Below are 19,044 nucleotides of genomic sequence, written 5' to 3' on the forward strand. Positions count from 1 at the left end.
CAAATAAAACTTGTGAAACGGGCGGGGGAATTATCATTCAATTGAAGTACCCACCCAAACTGTGCCATTTCATTTAACTGAGCACTCCCTGACATTAATAATTATTTAGCTTTTTCATGATTACATATTGAGTCATAATAACTGTGCTGTGGCAAACATCATGTATGCTTAACTATTATTCATAGCTTCTTCATTATTAAAAATTAATAGAAAAAAACAATTCAAGGACAAATGAAGGTGCAGCTGTGTATTCTGGCCTAGGACAACAATGCCATTCCAGGACAGATCAGCGCTTACTCAATGGGCTGGATAGTGGGACCAGAGTTCTCCCTCATAAGCAGTCCATTTGCACTATGGGGGTCTGTGGCACAATGTCTGTAGCACTCTTTCCTAGTACCGCGTGTCCTTCAGAGGTGGAGCGCCAGGATTTGTCAACCTGTCCAGGTGCTCATATTGGAGGATGTGTGGTTTAATTATCTTCTACAGATCCTGTGGGGCTGCTAGGGAGATCTGCACTGGGCCAGGACATGGACAGCAACCCCCAGTAAAGTCACCCCTAATTAATTGCCTCAGAGAGTTGCACGGTTTTCAAGAAACTCATGGTAACTCATGGTTGCTCTGCTGAGTTTAGTCCCTGTTTAGTCCTCAGGAACTTAAGATGGACTTTGCTTCGCAAAGAGTGCCCCAACTTCACCACTTGTGCGTTAACCCTATATTTAGCACAGACACCCCTGAATGAAGTCACATTATATAAAATATATACCACAGGGCTATTATCAATGTGCTTATCTAGCAGGCTTATTTTGTTACTTGAGGCAGAAGGACAGTAAAACGTACATAAAGTTTAGCATTGTACTTGCATTGTAGCATTGTAGCATTGTAGCATTGTACTTGAAGCAAAGATATCGTCACAAATACAGGCACATATTGTTTTTTTGTACCAATACAGGGCTTGCCTTCGGACATTTGACACAAATTGCAACATATTTATGTGATTACGTCACATGCTGCATCATGGGTTACACAATCAGGTGCTGTGTTCCGACCTCCAAGAAGCTTCCGAAAGAGCAGAGTATCACGGTTAGACGAGTTCTTGAGTGAAACAAAAAGATACATTCTGAAGGTACTATTTATGTGACCTTTTGTGACAAATACCGAGTATATATACCTTACAAACAGTAATAAAAGGGTAAAACAGTCTGGAGTTAGATTAAAGGACTTCATGGTAAAATGGTATTTTTCTTAGTGGAAGGTAAATAAGGAAGTCTAATGGACAGATAGAGCCAGTAATTTGATTGTTATCAGATCCCCGGGCACTTGTAAATTTTACTGCGCTATTAATACTTTGAGGGGGGTTTTTTTAACATGGAAAGTTTAAATGACAAATCTGTTTCAACACAGCTTGAGGAATCCAGATGTCCCTGTTTTTCGAAGAGGTCCCTTTAGATGTGAAGATTATGTGGTCATATTTAGTACTAAGTCCCTGACAAAAAAAACCCACTACTTATTAGTAGCAATATGGTCTAGAATATGTACTGACCTCTCGTCCTCGCATGGGAAAGCTGTGCTATATTTCATGCCATCTATTTAAACCCTTTACTTGCTCAAACAATTTTAGCATAATTCATGGAATAAAGTAAATTAATTTACCGAAACTACATGTAGATTGTGTTCTTTGCCAATAAGGATATCGTTTTGGAAATATTTAAATGCTCCTCTCATGCTAGCTGACAGTGGTGGGAACCCTTCTCCCCAACAAAGGCATCAACAGTAAACTTAACAGAGGCGATATAACTTAATGGGAAGGAATAATCACATAGACTTTGTGAAAAAGAGGTAAGATATATTTAAAAAGGTGTATTGAGAGCAAATCTGTGCTTCTGCTTTTGAACATTGCTAATTAAATTACGTACCGTATTTAAAAATGCTTATTAACAGCAAATCTATGTTTGGACTTTTGATCATTGGTAATTAAGTGACATATTTTAAAAACACTGGCAGTCATGGGAATAACTGAAATTCTTTAATCTCCAGGATTTTTTTCCCCAGTGCAATATAAACTAAGTACAAGGTTATTTACCAAAACTCAATTCCATGTTAAATACATATCCAGAGTGCATGATGATTAAAACGTACAATTAGCTAAATAGCTATCGGTGCCCTTTTAGCAGTGCCAGGTTTATACTTATGGGGAGCAAATTTAGCAGGACATTATAGGATGTGGGTGTGGCTAATGTGAAGCCCCACCCACTTCCTACCATGCCTCCCAAGTACCATCTGCAATACTATCACTTTTTCTTATGTTACCTATAATTAATGGTACCCAGAGACAGTACTTCCCAACCTTTCTTCTTAAAGAGGCTTAGCACCAATCATGCTCAACCAAAATGGCCAGACAAGCGATCATGCGGTGAACCTGGCACTTTAAGGCCAGCAGTCACCTAATGTGAGACGGAGATGTCAGAGATGGATTTGCATGGTTGCACATTACGTTTTTATAGTCATATAGTGTGAGGCCGGACATATTGAGCTGCTGGCCGCACACTGCAGTGCACCACCTGCAGAATGGTGAGTATAGGGTACTGATGGCCAGAGGCTTACTGGGTATTTGCCCAGTGTGCCAGCCCGACTATGCATGGTGTTTTCTGTTCATTTTTTTATTGTAGTAATCAGCCTGCTGTAGAGTAGGTTACATGCTGGATGGTTTATTGCCCTGTGTTAAATCTCTGCCTAGGCCTAGACAGTTTTGCCCACCTGGATCATTTGATATGATGAGTGATAATGTGCTATAGCTACGGTTTTTTTTTGTGGTTCATTTAACTACTCTGCCATTTGGCTGGATGCATTTCAGAAACATTTTTTGATCCATCTGCCTTAGGTCTGATAAAGCTGTGGGTCTTCTATCCATGGGATTTTATGTGAGAACAACAACACATAGCACAAGAAAAGACAACTATAAAATGTGCTTATTTTCCGAACGTAGACATCCATGTACACTATACACATTTTCATCATCAGGATCAAGGTGATGCAGGCCTGGACTGGCAATCTGGCACAACCGCAGTGTGTGGCCAGCGGCTGGATATTTCTCGCCTTATGCTATGTGAACATTATGTCCGGCCAATAATATGTCCGGCCAATAATATTTTTAGCCACACCTATGTCGTCAAATGGCTGCTGGCCTTAAAGTACCAGGGCTTCCTCATGATAGCCAGTCTGACCCTGAGTAGATGCACATAGATTACAAAAGAATGGCAGTACTCTATGTAAACAGGATAGTGAGTTTAAATATACCTAACTTCATCATCTTAAAATAGGCTTTCCTTGGGTTTAGGCTGGATTCTGGGAGACCCTGATAAACTCACATGGGCTCCTGTTTGGCCTAAATTTAGAAAATACATCAGGGTAGTAAATCTTGGTCTGTTAACAGAGACAGACTCACAGGCTATAGCATAACCAAGTACTCAGTACTGCCGTGATTTACACACACATTTCCCACAACTTCCACTGCCCTTTTCTCTTGTAACCCTTCTCCAAGTATTTTCTCCTTATCTTGCCTACCAGACCTATACATAGGTCATAAGCATATATTATTCACGCTTCTGTGAAGCACAAATAATAGTAATGCACAGGACAGTCCGAATATGTGCCAACTGTCACGTTCCACAGTCTTTCAATTGGTTATTAACCAACACATAAAACATTGAAAAACCTTGCTGTACAATACCCTTTAGCATTTAGTCACGTATTAATGGGTGGAAAGTTTGCAAACACAAGATGAGAATTATTATTATTATAACAGAGAGCACAGCAATGGCCAGTGAGTATGTGCCGCTTTCGCTAAACCTGTCATGCCCAGGCAAGCACAAACTATGTGACTTACAGAATTAGCAAGCAACCAACGCTTAACCTATGAGCGTCTCTCCTGTTATTTATAAGACTCTGTTAGTCTTTTCCATGAAAGAGGAGCTTAAAGTACAGCGTACTGTGCAATGCCATATGTTGGTTATATCTGTAATCCGTGTAGTTTATTGCTCCAAATACTGCTATTAAGTTGGTTCAGATGACTTTTATTAACCTTGTTATTTCATGTTGATTCCAAGACGAGCAGGCCTCATACGTCATAAATTAGCTTAAGTTCCAAGAAAATCCAGGTGATGTTAAACAAAATTATTATTTTTGAACTATATATATTAAAATTAAAAGGACATGCCTGCCATCATGTGGTTTTAATATCATAGCTGCCTGGTCCCATTGTGTCCATTTTTCAAATGCATGGGGTGGATCCCCCCAAATGCATTTGCCTCTTTCCCACCTCCCAGCTAAATGAGCTGCAGGAGATGCAGTGATGTATGTGATGTACTTACCTCTAGTCAGATACCGTGCTGGGTCTGTCAGACAGGACATACTCCCATTGATTTCATTGTCAGCCAATCAGTGGCAAAAAAATTTGCATCATGGAGAAACAAGAGCCAGTTAGTATCGCACTCTACCACCTGAACCATTGAGTTCCGCGCTCTACTGCCTGAGCCATTGAGTTCCGCGCTCTACCGCCTGAGCCATTGAGTTCCGCGCTCTACCGCCTGAGCCAGTGAGTTTCGAGCTCTACCACCTGAGCCAGTTACTTTCACGCTCTACCACCTGAGCCAGTGAGTTTCGTGCTCTACCACCTGAACCAGTGAGTTTTGTGTTCTACCACCTGAACCAGTGAGTTTTGTGTTTTACCACCTGAACCAGGGAGTTTTGTGTTCTACCACCTGAACCAGGGAGTTTTGTGTTCTACCACCTGAACCAGTTAGTTTCACGCTCTACCACCCGAGCCAGGGAGTTTCGTGCTCTACCACCCGAACCAGTTAGTTTTGCGCTCTAGAACCTGAACCAGTGAGTTTCATGCTCTACCACCTGAACCAGTTCGTTTTGCGCTCTACCACCTGAACCAGTTAGTTTTGCACTCTAAGACCTGAAGCAACCTTGGTGTCACATTGATATGGGAAGTTAATATTGCTCTTTGGGAACAATGTTAAAGTTGGCAGCAGTTATTATTCGTTATTGTGTGGCGAGTGACCCCCAAAACAATGTTGACCAAAGTTTTCTACTGCAACATAATATTAAACAAAGAGACTGCAGTTACATTTCTCTGACACCATGGAAGAGCCGACACATATGGAGCTGCGCCATCTTAGTGGAGCTACCATGCAGGCATAAAAGAGACAAAACAAGAGAGAATTCTTGCCCATGTCACGCTGTCCATGAAATGGATCCCAAACGACACACTCAGTGAGAAGTAGTAATGCATTTTTCCATTACAAACCCAGTGAAAGGAACCATTTGGAGACCCTAATATTAACAGAGGATATTAGCAAAGTTACCTAAACCACACTACTTTAGGTTAACATGGCAGAAATTTATATTTTGTAATTGTATTAATTTAGTGATCAATATCCATGATAATGAGTAGGAAATACCATGTATGCCTGGGTCTGATGTAACTTGAGATTTCGTCAAAATTGAGACAAAAAGTAACTATGAATCACTCCAAGTTGAGTCAGTGTTTCCCTGCCTTATGTATTTTAAAGGGGTGTCAGGTAACTCTAAGTTAAGCTTCATATGTAGGTTCATAAGACACTTTGTGGATCATTAGGAGCAATTGAAAATAAAGACAAAGCATACTTTTTTCGATGTTATAGAAATATGTTTGCTTAAATAATATTAAGCGCTGTATATCTATTTTTGCAAGTAGCTAGCTATTAATTTTCCAGATCATTGATCTCTTATTACTGTTTTTATGTGCTGTTTAATATGCTTATTCTATTTTTCTTCAGTCAGTTTAGGAATACTATAATGTAATAGCCATTCGAAACTTGGATTCTGGATGTTTTTTTAATGACGCTAAATAAAAAAATAACAATTTATCTTTGAAAAAGAATCTTCCCATCGGAAATACATATCCATGTCATATTATTTTACACTCATATCAGGTTTTCTCTTAAGGTTTAATGCACTTATTGACCTGATGGCTTGTGGATTATCTTATGAAGCTGTCAATAGAATACATCTGTGCAGGAAACCTCTTCCCCTCCTCTGGAGAAACCAATGTCCTTTTCTTAAAATAGGGTATAGCCACGAGCTATACGTTTCTCACCCTTCGATCTCTCCTGAAATAACTATAAGTCTCTTCAACCAGAATAATGCATCGCTTATCTGTACTGAACATTTACAGAAAAAAAGGACAAGTGATGTCAAGGCAGGTCATCCAAAACAAAAAAAAAATCCAATCTGAGAGCAGCTTTTGAATCTCAATGAAAAAAATATGATCAATGTTTTTCAAGTGTAGAGAAAGAGTGTTAAATGGGTCTTAGAGGTCTTATTTAAAGTCTGTACTCCCGTCTCAATAAATGGTTGCTATTACAAGTTGTAGCTCCAGTCTTTCCAGATCGTTTAACTATAATATTTCCTTGATTTCCTTTTCTAGTTAAATGCCTTCCAGCTTCTAATTATCAATACAGAAATATTTGCACAGAATTGCCCGTGTAAACTCTTTTTCCCCTGATTATTTGCCATAATAAAACTAGACCCAAGATCCAAATTATTTATGAAAGAGATACAGCCACTAAGAACTTGCTTATTCCAGTATATTAATCAGAATATCAACAGAGTAATAGGGCATGAAACAGAGAAAATGATACATAAATTAATAATGCAGCTGTATCCCCTGTTGTTGTTGAATTATAACCCTCAGCCAGCCTCATAGGTAGAAGTGATAGAATAGCACAGCCTGATAGCATTATTTGTATATATATGTTTTACAAACCTGAAATCAAAGTTTGGAAATTATTCTCAAATTATGCAATGTAATAAGCATAAAGCCACATATTGTATTTCCCCAGTTGTTGGGGTAAATGTACCGCATTGTTACTGTAAAGAGAAAACATCTGTGCTATTTTATCAAGGTTATACATCAATTGAAGCATAAGACACCTTAGAATACCATAAGTTTACACTAACCAATTTCTCGCATTTTGGTACATCTTCCCCTAGTGCTAACCATCGATTTAGCCCCCAGGCACTAAAGGACTTTGTAGGAGGACACCAGGCTAATGGTTTAAAAGTGAGTGGAGAGTAGACACGTCTGTCCCCTAAAAACCTAGAGCCCAGGGAACATGCCTAGTGGGAAATCCAGCCTCGTATCATTCTTAGCTATTAGCCAGAGCTATGAGAGATGCATAGTGACATCTGGACAGCTAGCGGCTGACCCTCATCTTTGTTGTGGCAGCTAAGACAAGATACAATCTCACAAAGTAGGCCTGAACTATCTGAACCAAGCCAGGCCATCTGGCAGATAGGGTGCTACAGTGTGCAGACATCATCTGGATATGCCGCATGCTGTCATGATTCAAGCAAGACCGTCACAGTTTTGGTGCTTACAGATTCCCTCACCAAAGTCAACTCTAAAGGATGTTTACAACAGTCTCCACTTTGGGGGAGGAATTAATTCCTTGCCTTAGGTGTCTTTAAAGTATTTTGTTTATGAGGTGATCTTCTTCCATTTGAAACTGGTTTCTTCCTGTGTTCATTATGTTCTGTTCCCCACAAGTCCCACTGAGGCTCCTTACAGAGGCTAGGTAAATACAAAGCTTCCCCCCAGTGATCACAGAAAGGCTAGCTCGTGACAGTACTGACGTCAGCAAAGTCTGTTATTTCCAAGCTGGTTGGAGGGTATTTGGGAATAAGCATGATGAAAGTGAATGTGTTTTAACCCCTTCGCGACCTTTGCCGGTTCAGGACCGTCATAACAAGAAGGTCACTAAATGACCTTTGACGGTCCTGAACCGTCAAAAAATTAAATAAGCTTAGAAAGTGATCAAGGATCACTTTCTTCGCTTAAACGGCCTTGCTGCAATGCCTCGATGTCGAGGCATTCAGCAAGGCCGAGATCGGCATCGGGGGCCATGTCTGGCCCCTCCCCGGGGCGTCAACAGCCGCCATACATTGTATGGCGGCGGACGCCCGTTTTAAAAGTGTTTAGGAGGCGATCAACGATCGCCTACTAAACTTAAATGGTGTCGCTGGAATGCCTCGATCAGGAGGCATCCAGCGACACCAAACACTTACCTCTGGGTGGGCTGTGACCGCTCCGGAGAGCGGTCACAGCCGCCGCTGCCGGTGATCTTCGCCATCAAGCAAGATGGCGGCGGCCCGGGAAATAAAACAATAAAGACGAAAAAGTTCGCTAGAGGGTCTCCAGACCCTCTAGAGAACTGGCTCCACTTGCTGGTTGAATACAGGTACTGCATTCAACCATGCAAGTCAATGGAGCCCAGCTTTCTAATCACTATGTGATTAGTAAAATATTAAAAAAATAAAAAAATAAATAAAAAATGGAAAAAAAAATTAAAAAAAAAATGTGCTAACATTTAAAAATAATTATGCAGTGATGTCACTAGATGAACCATCCAGTACCAGCAAAATGTGTAAAAAAATATATAAAAAAAGTATTAAAAAAATAAAATAAAATTAAAAAATAAAGTTTATTATTTTGAGCAAGTGCTAAAATTTCTCAAAAATCTCAACAAAGAGTTAAAATAAAAGCACTTCAAATACCCAAGGGGTGTCTAATATATAAAAAAAATGGCTGATGGGGTAAATTGGAGTGGCCGAGCTCAAAGATAGGGCATAGGTACAGACTGACCAAAATGGAGAAAAAAAGCGCACTTCCCAAATGTGGCATTTTAAATCTGAAACAACCCGACAAACCCATGCATGTCGATTATCACTGCACTCAGGAGATGTTCCTGAACACACATTGGCGTGTTGTTTGACAGTGGCATATACCAGGACCTGTATATCTATAACTAAAGTACAATTTGTGTGAAAAAAAAATAAAAAAAAATTACTATTACAAAGTATGACAAAGTGTAGTTCTATAATTGGTGCATGGAAAGGGTTAAAATAACAGCATTTGGAATACCCTGGGGTGTCTAGTTTTCAAAAATATATGGTTTGAATGGGTTAAATTGAGTTAACCGGCTTCAAAGATATTCCAAAGAGGAGAGGGAGGCACAATGACTAAATTACCACCTGAATTACGCATGCCCCAAAAGTAGCCTTTTACCAGCCAAACAATCTGACAAACCCATGCATGTGGGGTATCGCTGTACTCAGGAGATGTTGCTGAACACATATTGGGGTGTTGTTTGACAGTGACATATACCAGAACCTGTATATCTATAACTAAAGTACAATTTGTGTGGAAAAAAAAATAAAAAAAATTACTATTACAAAGTTTGACAAAGTGTAGTTGGTGTCTAGTTTTCAAAAATATATGGTTTGAATGGGTTAAATTGAGTTAACCGGCTTCAAAGATGTTCCAAAGAGGAGATGGAGGCAGACTGACCAGATTTGTTAAAAAAGATTTGGAAATCATAAAACGCTGCTTCTACTTATTGCCCTATAACTTACAAAAAACAGCAAAAAAACATAAAAACATTGGGTATTTCTAAACTCAGGACAAGTAGTAGAATCTATTTAGCTAGTTTTTTTACTTGCTTTTTTAGGTGAGTAAAAGATTTTTCAAATAAAAGTCATAAAATGTGTTTTTTTTTCAATTTTTCACCATGTTTTTTTAATTTTTTTTATAGTAAATAAGATGATACGATCAAAATAATGGTATCTGAAGAAAGCCCATCTTGTCCTGAAAAAAACAATATATAACTTATGTGGGTACACTAAATAGGTGAGGAGAAAATTACAGCTGAACACAAGCACCACAAAAGTGTCAAAACAGCCTCGGTCCCACAGGGTACAAAACGAAAAATTAGCCCGGTCCTTAAGGGGTTAAAAGAGTTGAGTTTGATATATGAAGTGTTTAGTGGTACACCATAGACTACGAGGTCATTTCCCGATATACAATGTAAAGCAGTGAAGAATGAGACATTTTGTCTCACATGACAGCATTAAATAATAATCAAAACTGTTCCGCCATACTTCTCTTGCCAATCAGATGTCATTTTCTTATTTACCTTTATCATTTTTATTCATTGTAGTGTCAGTTTTCATTATTCCAATACTGTGTCTCGTGACCCGTAATTTTCCAGTGGCGACCCCGGAGAGTTCCCAGGTATGCCAGCTGCACGCTACACAAGCCGGATCCAGATATTCACCCGCCAGCTGCGCTGTCTTCATCAGATGGCCGCTGGCCTTAAAGTGCTAGGGCTGCCACATCACTATCAGTGCACCGTACTGCCATATCTCAGTATGCATATCTCCCAACATTTCAAATGGTCAAAAAGGGAATCATTGATTTTGGTCAGAGGTCTGGTTACGGATGGGGCTTTACAAGACTTTTAATGTTACATTATGAACTATTAATACTTATATAAGTAACCGAAAAAAGCCTTTAGAAGAACCCAAAACCAATTTCTGCTTTTGTTATCCACCTTATAACAGGGCTACAGAACACAAAAATACACTCATACTCAAAAACATTCTGCACTTCTAGAAAAGAGACATCAGGAAAGAAATGAGGGGCAGCGGGACTGAGTCCCAAAGAGAGACTGTTCATCCTAAAAAGGACACTTGATTATTTTTGATCATCCACAGCCCCCTCTGTTTACATGACATATTTTTGACTTATTATAACTAGGCCATGCGACAATGAGCTCACCCAGTGCTCATTTGGCCTTTTCTTCATCCTGTTGTCAACTATGTTGGATGGATGTAAGAGGCAGCTGTGGTTTTTAGTGATGGTAACAATACTGTATCTTTAATTAAAAGCACATAACCCATTTATAGTTCTTCTAATGCAGCTTTGAGTTTTTTATGAGCTCTTCTTGTATAGAAAAGAACAGGGAGCTCTCCGAGCCATTAGAGTTGGGAAGTTCCCCTGAGGTGAGAATTATGTCGACTGCCAGGGGTAGGGATTCATGATAAAAGTATCTGTAGTTTGTACACCCATACTGGAATATTAGCTACATAACCTATCCACTTCTCCTCTGCAGCTTTCTTTTGATTGTATTTTGTCTTTCAATTGAAGAGGGCTTCTCAAGAGCAAAATCAAACTCTGGTAATTTCCTGCCATGAATGAAAGTATCAGTTCTCTGGGTCATGCTGCTAATAGCATTACTATGTCACTCCACATGAAGAGGCCCTCTATGTACTAAATCCTTAAGGGTACAAGTTAACGTTTAGTTACGGAAAAGAAAAGCATGTTTCTGGAGGACAAATATATGACGATAGATAGAGAGATTTATTATAGATTATTTGTGATAAGAATCACATTTCTGATATGTAAGGATTAGTTTTGGGGGAATATTTCTTTCCATGAAAAAATCATAAGCCATATTTGACTATGTTTATATGTGAAATTCTGGAGCGCATGCCTAATCTGGAGCAATCTCCATGGATACCAGTGAAATGTTTGATTGCTTCACATTTAACAATATGCCCCGTGATTATAAATGAGCCCTGATTAGCAGTTACTCAGAATACACTCATCTACCGACACGAAAGTCTTCGGAAAGTGTGTTACAAGTTAAAAATGACATCAGACGGTTCCTATCTCTCAGCTGACTCATTACCTTGACTGACACAGACATCATAGCAGCTGGTTTAGTTGTTTAGTCGAAGCCGATACTGGCAGCTGAATAGCATCGTTAGACGAAAAGACACCTTGTCAAATGTATTCTGTTGTTTTCCAATGTGGATGTGCACGTTATAACTGCAGCAACGTGTTTCTGTTTAATGTTGTATTTTAGACATGGCTGCTACAATGTACGCTCCATCCTCCACCCCCTGCGTTTTTGCTTCATAAACTGACATTTTAAGGAGAAATTAAGGCTTCCAATAAGTTGTATTTCTAGAGCTTTTAACCTTAGAGGTATATAAGATATAAAATGATCTAATAATCTAATATATAAACACATTATATGCATTTTATCGTGCATTTTGAACAGGGCCGGCCCTACAATGGGGCCGACTGGGGCAATTGCCCCAGGCGGCACTTCAGAAGGGGCGGCACTTTGCGGTTTTTTTTTTGTTTTTTTTGAAGCGGAGGAGAGAGAGAGGGGCACCGAGTGATTTTCGCTTACCCGCTCGGCGCCCCTCTCTCTCTCCTCTGCGGCGAGTTTCCCTCTTCGGTCTCGGTGCCGGCTTGTAATGCAGAGCGCCGGAAGTGACACGAATTTCCGGCGCTCAGCATTACAAGCCGGCACCGTGGCAGCACAGGGAGACTCGCCGCAGGACTGTTTAAGAGTAAGTACCGGGGGGGGTAGATAATGCCGCCCCCCCCCGGCGTCGGCGGGGGGCGGCATTTTAAACTTCGCCCCAGGCGGCGTTAAGTCTTCGGCCGGCCCTGATTTTGAAGCTGTAGAACACTATGATCCACCAAACATTCTGAGCTCCTAGAGGGACATAGAGATTTGGGCCCAACAAAGGGACTCCTTAAGGAGGACACTTGGGAGGTATGTAATAACCACGTAACACACTTACATGTTTGACGAGTAGCAGGTTAATAACATCTGCTTAACCATCTAATCCTTGTAGTCTAAATTGGTGCATCCACAAATACATTTTCTAGCAATTCATATAACAAGAAACAGTTACAGCCTGCTGCTTTAGCTACTAACATAAATAAGCAATTCTGTCTCCCTCCGCCACCCCCCTCACCCCTTCTCTCCTCTCTCTGTTGTGTCTCACACTTACTTCATATTTATTCATCAAGCCGGAGGTCGAAGATGAATTAAACATATTATTTTAATGATGCATTATGCAGGGTCAACTGGACCATTTTTATAGAACAAGCCATCCAGTATAGGGCGATCTGCATAGTTAATGGGGGAGATGTTGGTGGAATGTTTGACCCAAACCCACAGATTAGTGAAGTGAAATCCCTTCCTACCCCTTCCAAACTATATACTGATACTGTGCTCAGTATCAGACTCAGCTTCTGCTGTGTACTTAGACGTGAAAAGAAATGAGCTCTTGTTTAATGAGCAACGTTTTAGGCTTTCAAGGCACGGGTCATTGACTTGGCTGAGATATTGTGTATTTCATGGCTCAAGCATTACCTTATCCAACCCAAGAGCTTTGTCGCCACTGTTGTGTTGACAGCTTAAAATAAATATATTACACTCGATACACTAGAGACCGCTTGATATTTGGAATGATTAGACCTTTAATGCTTTTATGATTAATTTACATTTTTTTTCCTTTACAAACCTCTATCTGCGGTTTTCCAAGAAGCTTCTAGGATTGTGTCATTCTACCCTCTCGGGATCAAGCAACAATGAAAACAACATCCAGAGATGAAATGTAACTAATATTTAGTGTAACACCAGTGAACTAGCTTGATGGTAGATGTTAATTAGACAAAATGTAACAAAATCTAAATTATTTGCAACAGTGGGCTTTATTTCATAACAGTGGGCTTGACAGGCTTAAGCTTTAGGCATTGAATAACGAGTCTGCATTCCCATGTCCCCATTCCCACTTCCATATCTGCATTTTAGTAGAAGATAATTTAGCTTCCAGTTATTATTGTAACCAAGTCTTTCGGGGTCTATTCATTTAAGGGACAGTTAACAGGAAAACTTGCATTTCCGCTCCCATACATTACGAAGGCCCATCCCTAATAAGCTTGGCCTTGTATATTATATAATTTAATCAGGGGCGTAACTAGAAGCCTCTGGGCCCCGGTGCGAGAATAGGCTAAGAGCCCCCCTCCGCCCCAACCCAATCTACCCCCTCTCCCTCCCTTCTCACTATCTACCCTCTCCCTACCCCCCCACTCTCACTATCTACCCTCTCCCTAACCCCCTTCTCACTATCTACCCTCTCCCCTTCTCACTATGTACCCTCTCCCCCCTTCTCACTATTTACCTCTGCCGCGGTGCGCATGGCTTCACTGCTGAGCGCCTGCATATGACGCCATATGCCGGTGCTCAGCGTGAACCGCCGGCACCCGAGACAGACGCCTCACGCTTCCACCACTGCAGTCGGGGCAGCGCTGAGGCAGGCGGCGGCAGCGGAAGCGGCAGGGAGCAGAGGAGACAGAAGGGCGCCGAGCGGTTGCTGAAAACGACCGCTCCGCACCCCTTGGGCCTCCCTGACTGGCAGAACTCCAGGGCCCGGTCGCGACCCCTGTAGTTCCGTCACTGAGTTTAATGTACCCTCACGCATTAAATTATGCATTATGCAGGCCCAACTCAGCAATTCCAACTGGACAAAGATGCTGGTGTTGGCCCTTCATAATAAATACCGGTATTTAAAGGGAGGATGTTGAGACCACAACTCTCCCACAAACTGTCAACTTTCCTTTTGGTGAATAAACCCCACAGCTGAGCTGGCCCTGCATAACATCCCCATGACAATGACCATCTATATGGTTAATAGGTGTTGTTAATATATATATATATAGACTAGAACTCTATTTGGTTATATGTTACAGTCTTTCACCTATTCTGAATATAGTTACATCTTAACCTGGTCTACAGCCTTAGGAACCCACTAGAAATAGATAAGAATGTATATGATTTAATTGTACATTTACAAATATATTCTTATATTGCCTAAACAGCCTCCTCATGGATACAGAGGTCACCGAACAGAAAGTAAATAAAGATTTAGCTTGTAAAGAAAAGTGTTAAGCCCACCATCCACAATATAACTGTATTTAGTTGTATTGAAACAGATTAAGTGATAAAGATGTCACACTGCCCCCTAGTGGAATTAACCAGCAATTTCAATCACTTACTGCCAAGTACTGCAATATTTACACTGGTCACCATCAAGACCAGGATAATATCAACTTCCTGTGGAATTTTTAACATGCAGTACGAAATATTTCCCTTAGATTATTTCATGTAAAGAATGTTCCGCTAGCTTTGCAGACCGCCCGTAAAAATCTCTTCCTCTATATTCCAACACTTAGTCACCAGCATCTCATAGTCACCCTACATTCCCTAGCTATAAATATAGAAGGTTCTCATCTTCCTTCATGTGGTTTAAGTAAGCAATTTGGATACCGCGGGCTTCTAAAGAAATTAGCGCAAATGAATTATGGATTAACATGAATTTTCACACGTGATGACATTTAGCTTTAGGCTGTTAGCTGCGCCGTTTGCGTACATACATTTATGCTTTTATGCTGTAGTATACGTTGGTGCTTTGTGAATAATTTACACTAGCAAATCAAGGCACCACTTTTGGAGACTATAAATCAAAACAGAATTGATACTAGACAATGATATATGGGCTTCAATTAGATGCCTAACTTTCCATGTACACTGGCGTGTGTGAGAGAAAAATAGCCATAGCAGTCCTCTCCAACAGATTGTCCTCACAGCATCCTTTAATTTTGTCACGCACAGCGAACATTCTGCTATTTAGGTGTAGAACTTGCACATAGCCTCCATCAGCCAGGCCTGTGTGTCTTTTATTCATCATTTTCTGGCTCATGCACCTTAACCCAGATGGTATTTCAATAAAACTGAAATCATTTTTAAAGGACAGCGTAAAATCATCAAAGGCCCATTTACCTCCTCCCGCCGATTGTGTCTGTATGTCTGCCCGCTCTCTACTACTTCCTTAGACTGTAAGCCCTACGGGGCAGGGATCTCCTTTCTATTATGCTCACACCAATTTTACCTCGATGAACCCGGTTGTAGCCACCTGTACTTATTATATTGCAGCACTTTCTGTACTCTTTTTCTTATACAGTAAAGCATTCAGTAAATGGTAAAAAAATATAGAGTTTGCGGTTTAAGGACTGTCAAAAGCATAGACAGTTACATGAATGCAGCAATATAAACACAGCTAAGACTAATGTGTGTAAAACTAATATAGGTGTAAATGTGTTTGTATGTATGTATATACAGTATATGTATGTATTTGAGCATGGATGTGTAATTGTGTACGTGTGAGTGAGCATGGATGTGTAATTGTGTACGTGTGAGTGAGCATGGATGTGTAATTGTGTGTGTGAGCATGGATGTGTAATTGTGTGTGTGTGAGTAAGCCTGGATGTGTAATTGTGTCAGCATGGATGTGTAATTGTGTGTGTGAGCATCTGTGTGTGTAAGTAGGTGAAATGGAGTGTATGTTAGAATGAATGTGTACATGTGTGTTAGTGAGTATAAGTAAGTGTGTGTGATTTGTGTGTGTTTACATATGTGTGTCAGAGTGTATGCTAGAAGGGGGGGGCAAGGAGCAAAGAAGGCATAGACAAGTTGTGGTTTCTAGTTACGCCCTTGATGATCAGTGACCTAAAGAGTCATTAATAATTGATCATTTAACAATCTATTAGGTTAAAAGCTGTTAAAACTAAAATAAACAAATACAATTGTAAAAATCTGTAACCACTATTGGATCACTTGTGACAAGTATAGCCCACAAATCCAATTAACAATCAGTGATCTAAAATGTTACTTATTAGGTATTAGAATGTAAATTATGTCATTAAAATGTAAACATAATAAAATATTTTGATTAAAAATGTTTAGTTTATATTTTATGACCCAAGTGACCCCCTTCTCTCTGACTCTCACTGATGGGACGGAAAGGGATCATCTGCAGCAAAGTACAACCGACAGCAGTTGACCTTTAAGTACTTTTGACACACATGTAACGCTGCACACATGTAAAATCCGCACCCCCTATCCAACAATCCTTTTCAAATCTATATGAACGTTATATATACACGTTATATATCTAAAATGCCAACTTAGTAGTAGAACAAATCTGCTTTCATAATACTCAAATATGAAAATCTGAATTCTGTGAGAACTAAGCAATGCTTCTGCTAAATAAATTATGTTACAAGGAGACTGCTTTCCATCAGGCTAACTTATATATTATACACAGAGGTCACCGCACTTGGCTGTCCCAGTTGGCATTCACTTGCTCTCATATCAGTTACCCAATGTTCTAATTATCCTAAGAACACAAGGCCAGTTCTCTAGAACATGATCCAATGTCCTACAACTAAGTACAACGTGCAAGGGTACAGCCCTTCAATTTTATGATAGTAATTCATTGCGTATAATACAGTTGAGACTTTGATACTGTACTCAGTCGAGCTGCAACATCCAGTCTTACAAAAATCAGTATGTATTATAATGAATGAAGGTATGCACATAATAGTATTACCCTCCAAAAATATTGCTTTAACTGGGAGTAAGCAGCCCCATCAAGGGTGTCTGGTATTAAGACTTTGTATTAGTAGGATCTGTGTACAAAATGTTTACACGTGTACAAGTTGTCACCTGATGTACCTTGTTGCAACAGGGCACACGGCATATGGCCCCTCAGAATTAGCATAGCAGAGCACATGTATGATTGTGGGCGAGTGCTGTGTGATTGGTCATCATATGTAGATTGGGGGTCCCAATGGAATAATTAGTACCCTTTTGTGTGACCTGACTCCATGCGACTTTTGAAAGCCAGCTAGCATTAACTTGCTGATCTTGGTTAAGGCCTTGGAAACATGAATTTGGACTCCATCTTCGCTGTTCTCTGGGCTGATGCGGATAGATATGGTGGCAGGGCCAAGGTTGACTTGGATCTTTTTAACCTGGTGTTACAGCAGGCAATGGAGCAGTCCATGGCATTGGGGTATTAGGCCCTCTGCTGATTTAGGGGTTAAAGAGCATTGTTGTAGCGGGTGGCGTGTCCTTGCGGGGGATTGTTAAATTAGGAAATTGGAAGTCAGTGTTAAGGATGGCAAATCGGGTCTCAATCCTCCTCTGCCCTGACCTCTTAGGTGATAAGGTCGATTAAGTATAGGCCTAACAGTGCAGTTTTGTTGATGTTAATAAAAGCCGCGGTCTATTATCCATACAATGTGCACGTGGTTACTGGGAGTAACAAGGGTTCTGGTGGGATAGTGGGTAATCATAGCACAATTAACTATCTGCTGACATTTGATACACAGCATATAAGCTATGTTTTTGAACAACAATTTTCTATTATGTTTACTCTGTATTATATATATTAGCATCAGATTTCTAAATGTTCCATCCCACTACAGACCTTTCTTTATACATCTCATTGCTTTTTTTTTTTAGCCTAAATGCATTATCCTGGTAACTGACAATCATTTCCACACCAAAGAACCAGTACATTGTTAACTATGGATCTGAAATCATCATGCGGATCTGAAAATATATACCAGAACCAAAGCCTCCAATGGATCAAAGAGGCAAATTTCCATGGTCTCCGACCTTTAATCCATTCTCCATGCTTGTTAGAAATATTTAAAACACAACAACAATCATTTATAAACATTGTAATATTAGTTTTATTTTATACAAACAATTGTTATAAAAGGTATCTGGAGAAAATACCAGCACTGTTCAGTTACTCATAACTCTTCTGTACAGCTTTAAAAAAACATCTTCATACTCATTCTCTTAATCACTAATAACCTATTTCTCATGCTTTTTGTTAGCTTTGTCCTCATCCTCTGCCTTCCTTTTTCCAGGACGATCTAGAAACGCGTAACTGAATAATTTAACTTGACATCACGGAAAGCATGATTCTTCATTGACCTTAGCTCTGGCATATGTATTTAAACATGTCTCCCCCTGCTGGTCATTCATTAAAATACATTTGATTTTAAAGCAAAGAGATGAATTGCATCCTACAGAATGGCAGAGGAAGCAGCTAATATAAATGTGGTTGAACCTTCCCTGTAAAGCAATCTAAAAATGTAAAATGAAACATCCAGAGATGAAATGTAATACTTTTTTGTTTAATATTTGCTTATTGCAGATTTTTCAAAATGAACATTGTCAGCTACCTAAGGTCTACCAATAAAGTAAAAGTATCCATCGTTATATCCATCAATACATACTGATCTTGAAGTTAGACGGCTATGTGACCGTCAGCAAGTGGTCGTCAGCAAAGGCTGCAATTTTGTGAGGACTGTCCTTATTCTAACCCAACGTCAACTGAATGTTAGCTCTAACAGCATTTAAAAATGGGTTCCAATGTCAGGAGAAACAGTAAGTTGCCTAGTGCCAATTGACAGGGGAAGTGGGTCAGATAATG

Source organism: Sceloporus occidentalis, unplaced genomic scaffold, assembly GCF_023333645.1.
Source record: "Sceloporus occidentalis isolate IW3139 unplaced genomic scaffold, rSceOcc1.0.p SCAF_37, whole genome shotgun sequence".
Classification (NCBI taxonomy): Eukaryota; Metazoa; Chordata; class Lepidosauria; order Squamata; family Phrynosomatidae; genus Sceloporus; species Sceloporus occidentalis.